Source organism: Procambarus clarkii, chromosome 13 (genome assembly GCF_040958095.1).
Source record: "Procambarus clarkii isolate CNS0578487 chromosome 13, FALCON_Pclarkii_2.0, whole genome shotgun sequence".
NCBI lineage: Eukaryota > Metazoa > Arthropoda > Malacostraca > Decapoda > Cambaridae > Procambarus > Procambarus clarkii.
In genome coordinates this window covers 42103616-42124546 of record NC_091162.1, presented here as the reverse complement: position 1 = coordinate 42124546, position 20931 = coordinate 42103616, and positions in this window count along the sequence as shown.

The following is a 20931-nucleotide window of genomic DNA, read 5'->3' as shown; positions in this document are numbered from 1 at the left end:
ATGGGATGATAAAGGTCAAAATATTGCTAAATTCGATGATTTTTAGTACAAAACAAAATGCAAGGAAACGCTTAAAAATGCAAAATTTGCGAAATTCTGAGATTTGAAGGCCAAATCACATATCGTGAGAAAACATAAAGTAGTATCGAAATACTGGTAAAAACGAATATATATACGTAAAATCACACTACTTGAATAACGTGAAAAAAGTCACTATATTACCATATTTGAGGATTTTAAATTCAAATCATAGAGCGAGGTTTCGTATTATTTAGATCAAAGAAAAAGACATATGACAATGTTGTTTTAAATACAAATGATAAAAATCAATGTGGTTTCATTAGAATTAACTAAAATGTTCCTGATTTTCCGTTTATATTACCGATGGAAGATGTACACGTAAAACAGCTCTAATCCGGCTGAAACATCGATATATGCAATAAAAACAGAACTTCTCCCCTTTCCAATATCTTACTCAGTATTTTAACGAGAAACAAATAGTTGATTGAAAATGAAGTGTTTAAGGTTAATTTCTAATCAATTATGTGTTTGAATCATTTTTATCGTATATTTAATGAATTAATTGCAATAAACAGAAAATTCACAAAAATGTGGAAAAACAGCAAAATATTGCCTAATTCGTTAATATTTTGTTTTTTATCACATAAAGGAAAAGGGAATGATAAACGTCAAAATATTGTTAAATTCGATGATTTTTAGTACAAAACAAAATGAAAGAAAACTTGCTTATAAATGCAAAATTTGCGAAATTCTGAAATTTGAAGGCCAAATCACATTTCGTGAGAAAACATGAAGTAGTATCGAAATATTGGTAAAAACGAATATATATACGTAAAATCACACTACATGAATAACGTGAAAAAGTCACTATATTACCATATTTGAGGATTTTAACTTCAAATCATAGAGCGAGGTTTCGTATTATTTAGATCCAAGAAAAGACATTTGAAAATGTTGTTTCAATTATAAATGATAAAAATTAATGTGTTTTCATTAGAATTAACTAAAATATTCCTGATTTTCGATTTATATTATCGATGGAAGATTTACACGTAAAACCGCTCTAATCCGGCTGAAATGTCGATATATGCAATAAAAACAGAACTTCTCCCCTTTCCAATATCTTACTCAGTATTTTAACGAGAAACAAACAATTGATTGAAAATGAAGTGTTTAAGGTTAATTTCTAATCAATTATATGTTGGCATCATTTTTATCGTATATTTAATGAATTAATAGCAATAAACTGAAAATTCACAAAAACGTGGAAAAAGAGCAAAATATTGCCTAATTCGATGATAATTTGTTTATATCACATAAAGGAAAAGGGAAAGGAAAAGTTTATATCACATAAACGTCAAAATATTGCTGAATTCGATGATTTTTAGTACGAAACAAAATGCAAGAAAACTTGCTTAAGATGCAATATTATGCGAAAATCTGAGATTTGAAGGCCAAATCACATATCGTGATACTACATGAAATAGTATCGAAATATTGGTAAAAATGAATATATTTACGTAATATCAAACTACATGAAAAACGTGAAAAAGTCCTTATTATGCCAAATTTGAGGATTTTAACTTCGAATCATAAAGCGACGTTTCGTATTTTTTAGACCCTAGAAAAGACGTATAAAGATGTTGCTTCCAATACAAATGATAAAAATCAATGTGTTTTCAGTAAACTTAACTATAGTGTTCCTTATTTTCGGTTTATATTACCGATGGAAGATGTACACGTAAAACCGTTCTAATCCGGCTGAAACGTCGATATATGCAATAAAAACAGAACTTCTCCCCTTTTAAATATCTTACTCAGTATTTTAACGAGAAACAAATAGATGATTGGAAATTAAGTATTTAAGCATATTTTCTGATCAATTATGTGTTTGCATAATTTTTCTCGTTTATTTAATGAAATAATAACAGTAAACTGATAATTCACAAAAACGTGGAAAAACGGCAAAATATTGCCTACTTCGATGATATTTTGTTTAAATCACATAAAGGAAAATGGGATGCTAAAGGTCAAAATATTGCTAAATTCGATGATTTTTAGTACAAAACAAAATGCAAGGAAACGCTTAAAAATGCAAAATTTGCGAAATTCTGAGATTTGAAGGCCAAATCACATATCGTGAGAAAACATAAAGTAGTATCGAAATATTGGTAAAAACGAATATATATACGTAAAATCACACTACTTGAATAACGTGAAAAAAGTCACTATATTACCATATTTGAGGATTTTAAATTCAAATCATAGAGCGAGGTTTCGTATTATTTAGATCAAAGAAAAAGACATATGACAATGTTGTTTTAAATACAAATGATAAAAATCAATGTGTTTTCATTAGAATTAACTAAAATGTTCCTGATTTTCCGTTTATATTACCGATGGAAGATGTACACGTAAAACAGCTATAATCCGGCTGAAACATCGATATATGCAATAAAAACAGAACTTCTCCCCTTTCCAATATCTTACTCAGTATTTTAACGAGAAACAAATAGTTGATTGAAAATGAAGTGTTTAAGGTTAATTTCTAACCAATTATGTGTTTGAATCATTTTTATCGTATATTTAATGAATTAATTGCAATAAACTGAAAATTCACAAACATGTGGAAAAACAGCAAAATATTGCCTAATTCGTTAATATTTTGTTTTTTATCACATAAAGGAAAAGGGAATGATAAACGTCAAAATATTGTTAAATTCGATGATTTTTAGTACAAAACAAAATGCAAGAAAACTTGCTTATAAATGCAAAATTTGCGAAATTCTGAAATTTGAAGGCCAAATCACATTTCGTGAGAAAACATGAAGTAGTATCGAAATATTGGTAAAAACGAATATATATACGTAAAATCACACTACATGAATAACGTGAAAAAGTCACTATATTACCATATTTGAGGATTTTAACTTCAAATCATAGAGCGAGGTTTCGTATTATTTAGATCCAAGAAAAGACATTTGAAAATGTTGTTTCAATTATAAATGATAAAAATTAATGTGTTTTCATTAGAATTAACTAAAATATTCCTGATTTTCGATTTATATTATCGATGGAAGATTTACACGTAAAACCGCTCTAATCCGGCTGAAATGTCGATATATGCAATAAAAACAGAACTTCTCCCCTTTCCAATATCTTACTCAGTATTTTAACGAGAAACAAACAATTGATTGAAAATGAAGTGTTTAAGGTTAATTTCTAATCAATTATATGTTGGCATCATTTTTATCGTATATTTAATGAATTAATAGCAATAAACTGAAAATTCACAAAAACGTGGAAAAAGAGCAAAATATTGCCTAATTCGATGATAATTTGTTTATATCACATAAAGGAAAAGGGAAAGGAAAAGTTTATATCACATAAACGTCAAAATATTGCTGAATTCGATGATTTTTAGTACGAAACAAAATGCAAGAAAACTTGCTTAAGATGCAATATTATGCGAAAATCTGAGATTTGAAGGCCAAATCACATATCGTGATACTACATGAAATAGTATCGAAATATTGGTAAAAATGAATATATTTACGTAATATCAAACTACATGAAAAACGTGAAAAAGTCCTTATTATGCCAAATTTGAGGATTTTAACTTCGAATCATAAAGCGACGTTTCGTATTTTTTAGACCCTAGAAAAGACGTATAAAGATGTTGCTTCCAATACAAATGATAAAAATCAATGTGTTTTCAGTAAACTTAACTATAGTGTTCCTTATTTTCGGTTTATATTACCGATGGAAGATGTACACGTAAAACCGTTCTAATCCGGCTGAAACGTCGATATATGCAATAAAAACAGAACTTCTCCCCTTTTAAATATCTTACTCAGTATTTTAACGAGAAACAAATAGATGATTGGAAATTAAGTATTTAAGCATATTTTCTGATCAATTATGTGTTTGCATAATTTTTCTCGTTTATTTAATGAAATAATAACAGTAAACTGATAATTCACAAAAACGTGGAAAAACGGCAAAATATTGCCTACTTCGATGATATTTTGTTTAAATCACATAAAGGAAAATGGGATGCTAAAGGTCAAAATATTGCTAAATTCGATGATTTTTAGTACAAAACAAAATGCAAGGAAACGCTTAAAAATGCAAAATTTGCGAAATTCTGAGATTTGAAGGCCAAATCACATATCGTGAGAAAACATAAAGTAGTATCGAAATATTGGTAAAAACGAATATATATACGTAAAATCACACTACTTGAATAACGTGAAAAAAGTCACTATATTACCATATTTGAGGATTTTAAATTCAAATCATAGAGCGAGGTTTCGTATTATTTAGATCAAAGAAAAAGACATATGACAATGTTGTTTTAAATACAAATGATAAAAATCAATGTGTTTTCATTAGAATTAACTAAAATGTTCCTGATTTTCCGTTTATATTACCGATGGAAGATGTTTACGTAAAACAGCTATAATCCGGCTGAAACATCGATATATGCAATAAAAACAGAACTTCTCCCCTTTCCAATATCTTACTCAGTATTTTAACGAGAAACAAATAGTTGATTGAAAATGAAGTGTTTAAGGTTAATTTCTAATCAATTATGTGTTTGAATCATTTTTATCGTATATTTAATGAATTAATTGCAATAAACTGAAAATTCACAAACATGTGGAAAAACAGCAAAATATTGCCTAATTCGTTAATATTTTGTTTTTTATCACATAAAGGAAAAGGGAATGATAAACGTCAAAATATTGTTAAATTCGATGATTTTTAGTACAAAACAAAATGCAAGAAAACTTGCTTATAAATGCAAAATTTGCGAAATTCTGAAATTTGAAGGCCAAATCACATTTCGTGAGAAAACATGAAGTAGTATCGAAATATTGGTAAAAACGAATATATATACGTAAAATCACACTCTATGAATAACGTGAAAAAGTCACAATATTACCATATTTGAGGATTTTAACTTCAAATCATAGAGCGAGGTTTCGTATTATTTAGATCCAAGAAAAGACATTTGAAAATGTTGTTTCAAATATAAAATTAATGTGTTTTCATTAGAATTAACTAAAATATTCCTGATTTTCCGTTTATGTTACCGATGGAAGATTTACACGTAAAACCGCTCTAATCCGGCTGAAATGTCGATATATGCAATAAAAACAGAACTTCTCCCCTTTCCAATATCATACTCAGTATTTTAACGAGAAACAAATAATTGATTGAAAATGAAGTGTTTAAGGTTAATTTCTAATCAATTATATGTTTGCATCATTTTTGTCGTATATTTAATGAATTAATAGCAATAAACTGAAAATTCACAAAAACGTGGAAAAAGAGCAAAATATTGCCTAATTCGATGATAATTTGTTTATATCACATAAAGGAAAAGGGAAAGGAAAAGTTTATATCACATAAACGTCAAAATATTGCTGAATTCGATGATTTTTAGTACGAAACAAAATGCAAGAAAACTTGCTTAAGATGCAATATTATGCGAAAATCTGAGATTTGAAGGCCAAATCACATATCGTGATACTACATGAAATAGTATCGAAATATTGGTAAAAATGAATATATTTACGTAATATCAAACTACATGAAAAACGTGAAAAAGTCCTTATTATGCCAAATTTGAGGATTTTAACTTCGAATCATAAAGCGACGTTTCGTATTTTTTAGACCCTAGAAAAGACGTATAAAGATGTTGCTTCCAATACAAATGATAAAAATCAATGTGTTTTCAGTAAATTTAACTATAGTGTTCCTTATTTTCGGTTTATATTACCGATGGAAGATGTACACGTAAAACCGTTCTAATCCGGCTGAAACGTCGATATATGCAATAAAAACAGAACTTCTCCCCTTTTAAATATCTTACTCAGTATTTTAACGAGAAACAAATAGATGATTGGAAATTAAGTATTTAAGCATATTTTCTGATCAATTATGTGTTTGCATAATTTTTCTCGTTTATTTAATGAAATAATAACAGTAAACTGATAATTCACAAAAACGTGGAAAAACGGCAAAATATTGCCTACTTCGATGATATTTTGTTTAAATCACATAAAGGAAAATGGGATGATAAAGGTCAAAATATTGCTAAATTCGATGATTTTTAGTACAAAACAAAATGCAAGGAAACGCTTAAAAATGCAAAATTTGCGAAATTCTGAGATTTGAAGGCCAAATCACATATCGTGAGAAAACATAAAGTAGTATCGAAATATTGGTAAAAACGAATATATATACGTAAAATCACACTACTTGAATAACGTGAAAAAAGTCACTATATTACCATATTTGAGGATTTTAAATTCAAATCATAGAGCGAGGTTTCGTATTATTTAGATCAAAGAAAAAGACATATGACAATGTTGTTTTAAATACAAATGATAAAAATCAATGTGTTTTCATTAGAATTAACTAAAATGTTCCTGATTTTCCGTTTATATTACCGATGGAAGATGTACACGTAAAACAGCTATAATCCGGCTGAAACATCGATATATGCAATAAAAACAGAACTTCTCCCCTTTCCAATATCTTACTCAGTATTTTAACGAGAAACAAATAGTTGATTGAAAATGAAGTGTTTAAGGTTAATTTCTAATCAATTATGTGTTTGAATCATTTTTATCGTATATTTAATGAATTAATTGCAATAAACTGAAAATTCACAAAAATGTGGAAAAACAGCAAAATATTGCCTAATTCGTTAATATTTTGTTTTTTATCACATAAAGGAAAAGGGAATGATAAACGTCAAAATATTGTTAAATTCGATGATTTTTAGTACAAAACAAAATGCAAGAAAACTTGCTTATAAATGCAAAATTTGCGAAATTCTGAAATTTGAAGGCCAAATCACATTTCGTGAGAAAACATGAAGTAGTATCGAAATATTGGTAAAAACGAATATATATACGTAAAATCACACTCTATGAATAACGTGAAAAAGTCACAATATTACCATATTTGAGGATTTTATCTTCAAATCATAGAGCGAGGTTTCGTATTATTTAGATCCAAGAAAAGACATTTGAAAATGTTGTTTCAAATATAAATGATAAAAATGAATGTGTTTTCATTAGAATTAACTAAAATATTCCTGATTTTCCGTTTATATTACCGATGGAAGATTTACACGTAAAACCGCTCTAATCCGGCTGAAATGTCGATATATGCAATAAAAACAGAACTTCTCCCCTTTCCAATATCTTACTCAGTATTTTAACGAGAAACAAATAATTGATTGAAAATGAAGTGTTTAAGGTTAATTTCTAATCAATTATATGTTTGCATCATTTTTGTCGTATATTTAATGAATTATTAGCAATAAACTGAAAATTCACAAAAACGTGGAAAAAGAGCAAAATATTGCCTAATTCGATGATAATTTGTTTATATCACATAAAGGAAAAGGGAAAGGAAAAGTTTATATCACATAAACGTCAAAATATTGCTGAATTCGATGATTTTTAGTACGAAACAAAATGCAAGAAAACTTGCTTAAGATGCAATATTATGCGAAAATCTGAGATTTGAAGGCCAAATCACATATCGTGATACTACATGAAATAGTTTCGAAATATTGGTAAAAATGAATATATTTACGTAATATCAAACTACATGAAAAACGTGAAAAAGTCCTTATTATGCCAAATTTGAGGATTTTAACTTCGAATCATAAAGCGACGTTTCGTATTTTTTAGACCCTAGAAAAGACGTATAAAGATGTTGCTTCCAATACAAATGATAAAAATCAATGTGTTTTCAGTAAACTTAACTATAGTGTTCCTGATTTTCGGTTTATATTACCGATGGAAGATGTACACGTAAAACCGTTCTATTCCGGCTGAAATGTCGATATATGCAATAAAAACAGAACTTCTCCCCTTTTAAATATCTTACTCTGTATTTTAACGAGAAACAAATAGATGATTGGAAATTAAGTATTTAAGCATATTTTTCTGATCAATTATGTGTTTGCATAATTTTTCTCGTTTATTTAATGAAATAATAACAATAAACTGATAATTCACAAAAACGTGGAAAAACGGCAAAATATTGCCTACTTCGATGATATTTTGTTTAAATCACATAAAGGAAAATGGGATGATAAAGGTCAAAATATTGCTAAATTCGATGATTTTTAGTACAAAACAAAATGCAAGGAAACGCTTAAAAATGCAAAATTTGCGAAATTCTGAGATTTGAAGGCCAAATCACATATCGTGAGAAAACATAAATTAGTATCGAAATATTGGTAAAAACGAATATATATACGTAAAATCACACTACTTGAATAACGTGAAAAAAGTCACTATATTACCATATTTGAGGATTTTAAATTCAAATCATAGAGCGAGGTTTCGTATTATTTAGATCAAAGAAAAAGACATATGACAATGTTGTTTTAAATACAATTGATAAAAATCAATGTGTTTTCATTAGAATTAACTAAAATGTTCCCGATTTTCCGTTTATATTACCGATGGAAGATGTACACGTAAAACAGCTCTAATCCGGCTGAAACATCGATATATGCAATAAAAACAGAACTTCTCCCCTTTCCAATATCTTACTCAGTATTTTAACGAGAAACAAATAGTTGATTGAAAATGAAGTGTTTAAGGTTAATTTCTAATCAATTATGTGTTTGAATCATTTTTATCGTATATTTAATGAATTAATGGCAATAAACTGAAAATTCACAAAAATGTGAAAAAACAGCAAAATATTGCCTAATTCGTTAATATTTTGTTTTTTATCACATAAAGGAAAAGGGAATGATAAACGTCAAAATATTGCTAAATTCGATGATTTTTAGTACAAAACAAAATGCAAGAAAACTTGCTTAAAAATGCAAAACTTGCGAAATTCGAAAACTTGAAGGCCAAATCACATATCGTGAGAAAACATGAAGTAGTATCGAAATATTGGTAAAAACGAATATATATACGTAAAATCACACTACATGAATAACGTGAAAAAGTCACTATATTACCATATTTGAGGATTTTAACTTCAAATCATAGAGCGAGGTTTCGTATTATTTAGATCCAAGAAAAGACATTTGAAAATGTTGTTTCAAATATAAATGATAAAAATTAATGTGTTTTCATTAGAATTAACTAAAATGTTCCTGATTTTCCGTTTATATTACCGATGGAAGATGTACACGTAAAACAGCTCTAATCCGGCTGAAACATCGATATATGCAATAAAAACAGAACTTCTCCCCTTTCCAATATCTTACTCAGTATTTTAACGAGAAACAAATAGTTGATTGAAAATGAAGTGTTTAAGGTTAATTTCTAATCAATTATGTGTTTGAATCATTTTTATCGTATATTTAATGAATTAATTGCAATAAACTGAAAATTCACAAAAATGTGGAAAAACAGCAAAATATTGCCTAATTCGTTAATATTTTGTTTTTTATCACATGAAGGAAAAGGGAAAGGAAAAGTTTATATCACATAAACGTCAAAATATTGCTGAATTCGATGATTTTTAGTACGAAACAAAATGCAAGAAAACTTGCTTAAGATGCAATATTATGCGAAAATCTGAGATTTGAAGGCCAAATCACATATCGTGATACTACATGAAATAGTATCGAAATATTGGTAAAAATGAATATATTTACGTAATATCAAACTACATGAAAAACGTGAAAAAGTCCTTATTATGCCAAATTTGAGGATTTTAACTTCGAATCATAAAGCGACGTTTCGTATTTTTTTAGACCCTAGAAAAGACGTATAAAAATGTTGCTTCCAATACAAATGATAAAAATCAATGTGTTTTCAGTAAACTTAACTATAGTGTTCCTGATTTTCGGTTTATATTACCGATGGAAGATGTACACGTAAAACCGTTCTAATCCGGCTGAAACGTCGATATATGCAATAAAAACAGAACTTCTCCCCTTTTAAATATCTTACTCAGTATTTTAAAGAGAAACAAATAGATGATTGGAAAATATGTATTTAAGCATATTTTCTGATCAATTATGTGTTTGCATAATTTTTCTCGTTTATTTAATGAAATAATAACAATAAACTGATAATTCACAAAAACATGAAAAAACGGCAAAATATTGCCTACTTCGATGATATTTTGTTTAAATCACATAAAGGAAAATGGGATGATAAAGGTCAAAATATTGCTAAATTCGATGATTTTTAGTACAAAACAAAATGCAAGGAAACGCTTAAAAATGCAAAATTTGCGAAATTCTGAGATTTGAAGGCCAAATCACATATCGTGAGAAAACATAAAGTAGTATCGAAATATTGGTAAAAACGAATATATATACGTAAAATCACACTACTTGAATAACGTGAAAAAAGTCACTATTTTTAAGCGTTTCCTTGCATTTTGTTTTGTACTAAAAATCATCGAATTTAGCAATATTTTGACCTTTATCATCCCATTTTCCTTTATGTGATTTAAACAAAATATCATCGAAGTAGGCAATATTTTGCCGTTTTTTCACGTTTTTGTGAATTATCAGTTTATTGTTATTATTTCATTAAATAAACGAGAAAAATTATGCAAACACATAATTGATCAGAAAATATGCTTAAATACATATTTTCCAATCATCTATTTGTTTCTCTTTAAAATACTGAGTAAGATATTACCATATTTGAGGATTTTAAATTCAAATCATAAAGCGAGGTTTCGTATTATTTAGATCAAAGAAAAAGACATATGACAATGTCGTTTTAAATACAAATGATAAAAATCAATGTGTTTTCATTAGAATTAACTAAAATGTTCCTGATTTTCCGTTTATATTACCGATGGAAGATGTACACGTAAAACAGCTCTAATCCGGCTGAAACATCGATATATGCAATAAAAACAGAACTTCTCCCCTTTCCAATATCTTACTCAGTATTTTAACGAGAAACAAATAGTTGATTGAAAATGAAGTGTTTAAGGTTAATTTCTAATCAATTATGTGTTTGAATTATTTTTATCGTATATTTAATGAATTAAAAGCAATAAACTGAAAATTCACAAAAATGTTTAAAAACAGCAAAATATTGCCTAATTCGTTAATATTTTGTTTTTTATCACATAAAGGAAAAGGGAATGATAAACGTCAAAATATTGCTAAATTCGATGATTTTTAGTACAAAACAAAATGCAAGAAAACTTGCTTATAAATGCAAAATTTGCGAAATTCTGAAATTTGAAGGCCAAATCACATTTCGTGAGAAAACATGAAGTAGTATCGAAATATTGGTAAAAACGAATATATATACGTAAAATCACACTACATGAATAACGTGAAAAAGTCACTATATTACCATATTTGAGGATTTTAACTTCAAATCATAGAGCGAGGTTTCGTATTATTTAGATCCAAGAAAAGACATTTGGAAATGTTGTTTCAAATATAAATGATAAAAATTAATGTGTTTTCATTAGAATTAACTAAAATGTTCCTGATTTTCCGTTTATCTTACCGATGGAAGATTTACACGTAAAACCGCTCTAATCCGGCTGAAATGTCGATATATGCAATAAAAACAGAACTTCTCCCCTTTCCAATATCTTACTTAGTATTTTAACGAGAAACAAATAGTTGATTGAAAATGAAGTGTTTAAGGTTAATTTCTAATCAATTATATGTTTGCATCATTTTTATCGTATATTTATTGAATTAATAGCAATAAACTGAAAATTCACAAAAACGTGGAAAAAGAGCAAAATATTGCCTAATTCGATGATACTTTGTTTATATCACATAAAGGAAAAGGGAAAGGAAAAGTTTATATCACATAAACGTCAAAATATTGCTGAATTCGATGATTTTTAGTACGAAACAAAATGCAAGAAAACTTGCTTAAGATGCAATATTATGCGAAAATCTGAGATTTGAAGGCCAAATCACATATCGTGATTCTACATGAAATAGTATCGAAATATTGGTAAAAATGAATATATTTACGTAATATCAAACTACATGAAAAACGTGAAAAAGTCCTTATTATGTAAAATTTGAGGATTTTAACTTCGAATCATAAAGCGACGTTTCGTATTTTTTTAGACCCTAGAAAAGACGTATAAAGATGGTGCTTCCAATACAAATGATAAAAATCAATGTGTTTTCAGTAAACTTAACTATAGTGTTCCTGATTTTCGGTTTATATTACCGACGGAAGATGTACACGTAAAACCGTTCTAATCCGGCTGAAACGTCGATATATGCAATAAAAACAGAACTTCTCCCCTTTTAAATATCTTACTCAGTATTTTAACGAGAAACAAATAGATGATTGGAAAATATGTATTTAAGCATATTTTCTGATCAATTATGTGTTTGCATAATTTTTCTCGTTTATTTAATGAAATAATAACAATAAACTGATAATTCACAAAAACGTGGAAAAACGGCAAAATATTGCCTACTTCGATGATATTTTGTTTAAATCACATAAAGGAAAATGGGATGATAAAGGTCAAAATATTGCTAAATTCGATGATTTTTAGTACAAAACAAAATGCAAGGAAACGCTTAAAAATGCAAAATTTGCGAAATTCTGAGATTTGAAGGCCAAATCACATATCGTGAGAAAACATAAAGTAGTATCGAAATATTGGTAAAAACGTATATATACGTAAAATCACACTACTTGAATAACGTGAAAAAAGTCACTATATTACCATATTTGAGGATTTTAAATTCAAATCATAAAGCGAGGTTTCGTATTATTTAGATCAAAGAAAAAGACATATGACAATGTTGTTTTAAATACAAATGATAAAAATCAATGTGTTTTCATTAGAATTAACTAAAATGTTCCTGATTTTCCGTTTATATTACCGATGGAAGATGTACACGTAAAACAGCTCTAATCCGGCTGAAACATCGATATATGCAATAAAAACAGAACTTCTCCCCTTTCCAATATCTTACTCAGTATTTTAACGAGAAACAAATAGTTGATTGAAAATGAAGTGTTTAAGGTTAATTTCTAATCAATTATGTGTTTGAATCATTTTTATCGTATATTTAATGAATTAATGGCAATAAACTGAAAATTCACAAAAATGTGGAAAAACAGCAAAATATTGCCTAATTCGTTAATATTTTGTTTTTTATCACATAAAGGAAAAGGGAATGATAAACGTCAAAATATTGCTAAATTCGATGATTTTTAGTACAAAACAAAATGCAAGAAAACTTGCTTAAAATGCAAAACTTGCGAAATTCAGAAACTTGAAGGCCAAATCACATATCGTGAGAAAACATGAAGTAGTATCGAAATATTGGTAAAAACGAATATATATACGTAAAATCACACTACATGAATAACGTGAAAAAGTCACTATATTACCATATTTGAGGATTTTAACTTCAAATCATAGAGCGAGGTTTCGTATTATTTAGATCCAAGAAAAGACATTTGAAAATGTAGTTTCAAATATAAATGATAAAAATTAATGTGTTTTCATTAGAATTAACTAAAATGTTCCTGATTTTCCGTTTATATTACCGATGGAAGATGTACACGTAAAACAGCTCTAATCCGGCTGAAACATCGATATATGCAATAAAAACAGCACTTCTCCCCTTTCCAATATCTTACTCAGTATTTTAACGAGAAACAAATAGTTGATTGAAAATGAAGTGTTTAAGGTTAATTTCTAATCAATTATGTGTTTGAATTATTTTTATCGTATATTTAATGAATTAAAAGCAATAAACTGAAAATTCACATAAATGTTTAAAAACAGCAAAATATTGCCTAATTCGTTAATATTTTGTTTTTTATCACATAAAGGAAAAGGGAATGATAAACGTCAAAATATTGCTAAATTCGATGATTTTTAGTACAAAACAAAATGCAAGAAAACTTGCTTATAAATGCAAAATTTGCGAAATTCTGAAATTTGAAGGCCAAATCACATATCGTGAGAAAACATGAAGTAGTATCGAAATATTGGTAAAAACGAATATATATACGTAAAATCACACTACATGAATAACGTGAAAAAGTCACTATATTACCATATTTGAGGATTTTAACTTCAAATCATAGAGCGAGGTTTCGTATTATTTAGATCCAAGAAAAGACATTTGGAAATGTTGTTTCAAATATAAATGATAAAAATTAATGTGTTTTCATTAGAATTAACTAAAATGTTCCTGATTTTCCGTATATATTACCGATGGAAGATTTACACGTAAAACCGCTCTAATCCGGCTGAAATGTCGATATATGCAATAAAAACAGAACTTCTCCCCTTTCCAATATCTTACTTAGTATTTTAACGAGAAACAAATAGTTGATTGAAAATGATGTGTTTAAGGTTAATTTCTAATCAATTATATGTTTGCATCATTTTTATCGTATATTTATTGAATTAATAGCAATAAACTGAAAATTCACAAAAACGTGGAAAAAGAGCAAAATATTGCCTAATTCGATGATAATTTGTTTATATCACATAAAGGAAAAGGGAAAGGAAAAGTTTATATCACATAAACGTCAAAATATTGCTGAATTCGATGATTTTTAGTACGAAACAAAATGCAAGAAAACTTGCTTAAGATGCAATATTATGCGAAAATCTGAGATTTGAAGGCCAAATCACATATCGTGATACTACATGAAATAGTATCAAAATATTGGTAAACATGAATATATTTACGTAATATCAAACTACATGAAAAACGTGAAAAAGTCCTTATTATGTAAAATTTGAGGATTTTAACTTCGAATCATAAAGCGACGTTTCGTATTTTTTTAGACCCTAGAAAAGACGTATAAAGATGGTGCTTCCAATACAAATGATAAAAATCAATGTGTTTTCAGTAAACTTAACTATAGTGTTCCTGATTTTCGGTTTATATTACCGACGGAAGATGTACACGTAAAACCGTTCTAATCCGGCTGAAACGTCGATATATGCAATAAAAACAGAACTTCTCCCCTTTTAAATATCTTACTCAGTATTTTAACGAGAAACAAATAGATGATTGGAAATTAAGTATTTAAGCTTATTTTCTGATCAATTATGTGTTTGCATAATTTTTCTCGTTTATTTAATGAAATAATAACAATAAACTGATAATTCACCAAAACGTGGAAAAACGGCAAAATATTGCCTACTTCGATGATATTTTATTTAAATCACATAAAGGAAAATGGGATGATAAAGGTCAAAATATTGCTAAATTCGATGATTTTTAGTACAAAACAAAATGCAAGGAAACGCTTAAAAATGCAAAATTTGCGAAATTCTGAGATTTGAAGGCCAAATCACATATAGTGAGAAAACATAAAGTAGTATCGAAATATTGGTAAAAACGTATATATACGTAAAATCACACTACTTGAATAACGTGAAAAAAGTCACTATATTACCATATTTGAGGATTTTAAATTCAAATCATAAAGCGAGGTTTCGTATTATTTAGATCAAAGAAAAAGACATATGACAATGTTGTTTTAAATACAAATGATAAAAATCAATGTGTTTTCATTAGAATTAACTAAAATGTTCCTGATTTTCCGTTTATATTACCGATGGAAGATGTACACGTAAAACAGCTCTAATCCGGCTGAAACATCGATATATGCAATAAAAACAGAACTTCTCCCCTTTCCAATATCTTACTCAGTATTTTAACGAGAAACAAATAGTTGATTGAATATGAAGTGTTTAAGGTTAATTTCTAATCAATTATGTGTTTGAATCATTTTTATCGTATATTTAATGAATTAATAGCAATAAACTGAAAATTCACAAAAATGCGGAAAAACAGCAAAATATTGCCTAATTCGTTAATATTTTGTTTTTTATCACATAAAGGAAAAGGGAATGATAAACGTCAAAATATTGCTATATTCGATAATTTTAGTACAAAACAAAATGCAAGAAAACTTGCTTAAAAATGCAAAATTTGCGAAATTCTGAAATTTGAAGGCCAAATCACATATCGTGAGAAAACATGAAGTAGTATCGAAATATTGGTAAAAACGAATATATATACGTAAAATCACACTACATGAATAACGTGAAAAAGTCACTATATTACCATATTTGAGGATTTTAACTTCAAATCATAGAGCGAGGTTTCGTATTATTTAGATCCAAGAAAAGACATTTGAAAATGTTGTTTGAAATATAAATGATAAAAATGAATGTGTTTTCATTAGAATTAACTAAAATGTTCCTGATTTTCCGTTTATATTACCGATGGAAGATGTACACGTAAAACAGCTCTAATCCGGCTGAAACATCGATATATGCAATAAAAACAGAACTTCTCCCCTTTCCAATATCTTACTCAGTATTTTAACGAGAAACAAATAGTTGATTGAAAATGAAGTGTTTAAGGTTAATTTCTAATCAATTATGTGTTTGAATCATTTTTATCGTATATTTAATGAATTAATTGCAATAAACTGAAAATTCACAAAAATGTGGAAAAACAGCAAAATATTGCCTAATTCGTTAATATTTTGTTTTTTATCACATAAAGGAAAAGGGAATGATAAACGTCAAAATATTGCTAAATTCGATGATTTTTAGTACAAAACAAAATGCAAGAAAACTTGCTTATAAATGCAAAATTTGCGAAATTCTGAAATTTGAAGGCCAAATCACATTTCGTGAGAAAACATGAAGTAGTATCGAAATATTGGTAAAAACGAATATATATATACGTAAAATCACACTACATGAATAACGTGAAAAAGTCACTATATTACCATATTTGAGGATTTTAACTTCAAATCATAGAGCGAGGTTTCGTATTATTTAGATCCAAGAAAAGACATTTGAAAATGTTGTTTCAAATATAAATCATAAAAATTAATGTGTTTTCATTAGAATTAACTAAAATGTTCCTGATTTTCCGTTTATATTACCGATGGAAGATTTACACGTAAAACCGCTCTAATCCGGCTGAAATGTCGATATATGCAATAAAATTAGAACTTCTCCCCTTTCCAATATCTTACTCAGTATTTTAACGAGAAACAAATAGTTGATTGAAAATGAAGTGTTTAAGGTTAATTTCTAATCAATTATATGTTTGCATCATTTTTATCGTATATTTAATGAATTAATAGCAATAAACTGAAAATTCACAAAAACGTGGAAAAAGAGCAAAATATTGCCTAATTCGATGATAATTTGTTTATATCACATAAAGGAAAAGGGAAAGGAAAAGTTTATATCACATAAACGTCAAAATATTGCTGAATTCGATGATTTTTAGTACGAAACAAAATGCAAGAAAACTTGCTTAAGATGCAATATTATGCGAAAATCTGAGATTTGAAGGCCAAATCACATATCGTGATACTACATGAAATAGTATCGAAATATTGGTAAAAATGAATATATTTACGTAATATCAAACTACATGAAAAACGTGAAAAAGTCCTTATTATGCCAAATTTGAGGATTTTAACTTCGAATCATAAAGCGACGTTTCGTATTTTTTAGACCCTAGAAAAGACGTATAAAGATGTTGCTTCCAATACAAATGATAAAAATCAATGTGTTTTCAGTAAACTTAACTATAGTGTTCCTGATTTTCGGTTTATATTACCGATGGAAGATGTACACGTAAAACCGTTCTAATCCGGCTGAAACGTCGATATATGCAATAAAAACAGAACTTCTCCCCTTTAAATATCTTACTCAGTATTTTAACGAGAAACAAATAGATGATTGGAAATTAAGTATTTAAGCATATTTTCTGATCAATTATGTGTTTGCATAATTGTTCTCGTTTATTTAATGAAATAATAACAATAAACTGATAATTCACAAAAACGTGGAAAAACGGGAAAATATTGCCTACTTCGATGATATTTTGTTTAAATCACATAAAGGAAAATGGGATGATAAAGGTCAAAATATTGCTAAATTCGATGATTTTTAGTACAAAACAAAATGCAAGGAAACGCTTAAAAATGCAAAATTTGCGAAATTCTAAGATTTGAAGGCCAAATCACATATCGTGAGAAAACATAAAGTAGTATCGAAATATTGGTAAAAACGAATATATATACGTAAAATCACACTGCTTGAATAACGTGAAAAAAGTCACTATATTACCATATTTGAGGATTTTAAATTCAAATCATAGAGCGAGGTTTCGTATTATTTAGATCAAAGAAAAAGACATATGACAATGTTGTTTTAAATACAAATGATAAAAATCAATGTGTTTTCATTAGAATTAACTAAAATGTTCCTGATTTTCCGTTTATATTACCGATGGAAGATGTACACGTAAAACAGCTATAATCCGGCTGAAACATCGATATATGCAATAAAAACAGAACTTCTCCCCTTTCCAATATCTTACTCAGTATTTTAACGAGAAACAAATAGTTGATTGAAAATGAAGTGTTTAAGGTTAATTTCTAATCAATTATGTGTTTGAATCATTTTTATCGTATATTTAATGAATTAATGGCAATAAACTGAAAATTCACAAAAATGTGGAAAAACAGCAAAATATTGCCTAATTCGTTAATATTTTGTTTTTTCCCACATAAAGGAAAAGGGAATGATAAACGTCAAAATATTGCTAAATTCGATGATTTTTAGTACAAAACAAAATGCAAGAAAACTTGCTTAAAAATGCAAAATTTGCGAAATTCTGAAATTTGAAGGCCAAATCACATATCGTGAGAAAACATGAAGTAGTATCGAAATATTGGTAAAAACGAATATATATACGTAAAATCACACTACATGAATAACGTGAAAAAGTCACTATATTACCATATTTGAGGATTTTAACTTCAAATCATAGAGCGAGGTTTCGTATTATTTAGATCCAAGAAAAGACATTTGAAAATGTTGTTTCAAATATAAATGATAAAAATTAATGTGTTTTCATTAGAATTAACTAAAATGTTCCTGATTTTCCGTTTATATTACCGATGGAAGATGTACACGTAAAACAGCTCTAATCCGCCTGAAACATCGATATATGCAATAAAAACAGAACTTCTCCCCTTTCCAATATCTTACTCAGTATTTTAACGAGAAACAAATAGTTGATTGAAAATGAAGTGTTTAAGGTTAATTTCTAATCAATTATGTGTTTGAATCATTTTTATCGTATATTTAATGAATTAATTGCAATAAACTGAAAATTCACAAAAATGTGGAAAAACAGCAAAATATTGCCTAATTCGTTAATATTTTGTTTTTTATCACATAAAGGAAAAGGGAATGATAAACGTCAAAATATTGTTAAATTCGATGATTTTTAGTACAAAACAAAATGCAAGAAAACTTGCTTATAAATGCAAAATTTGCGAAATTCTGAAATTTGAAGGCCAAATCACATTTCGTGAGAAAACATGAAGTAGTATCGAAATATTGGTAAAAACGAATATATATACGTAAAATCACACTACATGAATAACGTGAAAAAGTCACTATATTACCATATTTGAGGATTTTAACTTCAAATCATAGAGCGAGGTTTCGTATTATTTAGATCCAAGAAAAGACATTTGAAAATGTTGTTTCAAATATAAATGATAAAAATTAATATGTTTTCATTAGAATTAACTAAAATATTCCTGATTTTCCGTTTATATTACCGATGGAAGATTTACACGTAAAACCGCTCTAATCCGGCTGAAATGTCGATATATGCAATAAAAACAGAACTTCTCCCCTTTCCAATATCTTACTCAGTATTTTAACGAGAAACAAATAATTGATTGAAAATGAAGTGTTTAAGGTTAATTTCTAATCAATTATATGTTTGCATCATTTTTATCGTATATTTAATGAATTAATAGCAATAAACTGAAAATTCACAAAAACGTGGAAAAAGAGCAAAATATTGCCTAATTCGATGATAATTTGTTTATATCACATAAAGGAAAAGGGAAAGGAAAAGTTTATATCACATAAACGTCAAAATATTGCTGAATTCGATGATTTTTAGTACGAAACAAAATGCAAGAAAACTTGCTTAAGATGCAATATTATGCGAAAATCTGAGATTTGAAGGCCAAATCACATATCGTGATACTACATGAAATAGTATCGAAATATTGGTAAAAATGAATATATTTACGTAATATCAAACTACATGAAAAACGTGAAAAAGTCCTTATTATGCCAAATTTGAGGATTTTAACTTCGAATCATAAAGCTACGTTTCGTATTTTTTTAGACCCTAGAAAAGACGTATAAAGATGGTGCTTCCAATACAAATGATAAAAATCAATGTGTTTTCAGTAAACTTAACTATAGTGTTCCTGATTTTCGGTTTATATTACCGATGGAAGATGTACACGCAAAACCGTTCTAATCCGGCTGAAACGTCGATATATGCAATAAAAACAGAACTTCTCCCCTTTTAAATATCTTACTCAGTATTTTAACGAGAAACAAATAGATGATTGGAAAATATGTATTTAAGCATATTTTCTGATCAATTATGTGTTTGCATAATTTTTCTCGTTTATTTAATGAAATAATAACAATAAACTGATAATTCACAAAAACGTGGAAAAACGGCAAAATATTGCCTACTTCGATGATATTTTGTTTAAATCACATAAAGGAAAATGGGATGATAAAGGTCAAAATATTGCTAAATTCGATGATTTTTAGTACAAAACAAAATGCAAGGAAACGCTTAAAAATGCAAAATTTGCGAAATTCTGAGATTTGAAGGCCAAATCTTATATCGTGAGAAAACATAAAGTAGTATCGAAATATTGGTAAAAACAAATATATACGTAAAATCACACTACTTGAATAACGTGAAAAAAGTCACTATATTACCATATTTGAGGATTTTAAATTCAAATCATAAAGCGAGATTTCGTATTATTTAGATCAAAGAAAAAGACATATGACAATGTTGTTTTAAAT